The following is a 1,166-nucleotide window of genomic DNA, read 5'->3' on the forward strand; positions in this document are numbered from 1 at the left end:
GCGAGCGCGGCCCCGCCTCGCGCCGCAACCAGGGCGCCGCCCGGCGGTGATAGCGAGTGGGAACCTCCGCGAAGGCCCAGCAGAGGCTAACCGAGGATGGGGGCTGGAGAGCTAGGGCCACAGGGCCCAGGGAGGTCTCTTTTCAAACAATCGTGCCCTTTGCTTCAACGTGAGAGCAGTATACGCGGCAGCGGGAACCAAGGGCCTCTGCACTCATGATATCTTAGGGAATAACCCTCCTGAACGCCTCCTTTTCATTCTTCATATCACTGTGATGAGGGGGTTCCAGTAACCTCCTTAGAGGAGAAGGGATGCTGGTGTTGCCTCCACAAAACTAACAACTTAGTGGCTTGCTAGGATGTCACTACCACCCCACCTTCTTCCATAAAAAATCGTACAAAATCCTTAATACAACATTTAATACAAATTCTATTTGTGTGATAAAAATAATTGTTAATTGCTTACGTGTAATATTTCTTAGAGCAAGTGAGAGAAGGATGGGCAGTGTTCTCCCCAGCGCCTGAAAGTCGGAGAAAAGCAATGAAGGACTGGCAATAAGTTGGTTCTGACTTAAAAGCAATGAGAGAGCGATGATTACTTAAAATTACCTTGTAAATTCTTCCTATATTGAATTACATTATTAATAGTAGATTATAAGCAATTTGAGTATTTTTTATTTCTCACTCTTCTTCCCAGCCCCCTTTAATTTGTCTCAAATACTTTGGATATGCAGCCAAGAGGTGCCAGTCTTTGGTAAACAATATTATGCTTGGAAAAGTAGAAAGTCAACAAAAAGAGGAAGACCCTCAACCAGATGCATTGACACAGTGAATGCCACAATGGGTTTGAGTCTGGCGCAGGCTGGCACAAGACAAGGTAAGGTTTCGTCTGCTGTCCATAAGGTCCTTATGAGACATAGAGGCCACCTAATAATCTTTCTTTTAGTCATTATCTCATTCTAAAGGAAAAAATAAGTTGTTTGTACAGATCACAAATACTGATTACCACAATATTGTAGCTAAAACACTAGAAACTCACAAAAATTGTTGTTGTTGTCGATTGCCTTCGAGTTGAGCACGACTCATAGCGATCCTGTGAACAAAAGGCCTGAAACCCCTCTAGAACTATCACATTTATCAAAGTTCATAGAGTTTCCGTAGGCATGT

Source organism: Elephantulus edwardii, unplaced genomic scaffold, assembly GCF_000299155.1.
Source record: "Elephantulus edwardii isolate Elephantulus edwardi_28Jun2011 unplaced genomic scaffold, EleEdw1.0 scaffold00106, whole genome shotgun sequence".
Taxonomy (NCBI): Eukaryota; Metazoa; Chordata; class Mammalia; order Macroscelidea; family Macroscelididae; genus Elephantulus; species Elephantulus edwardii.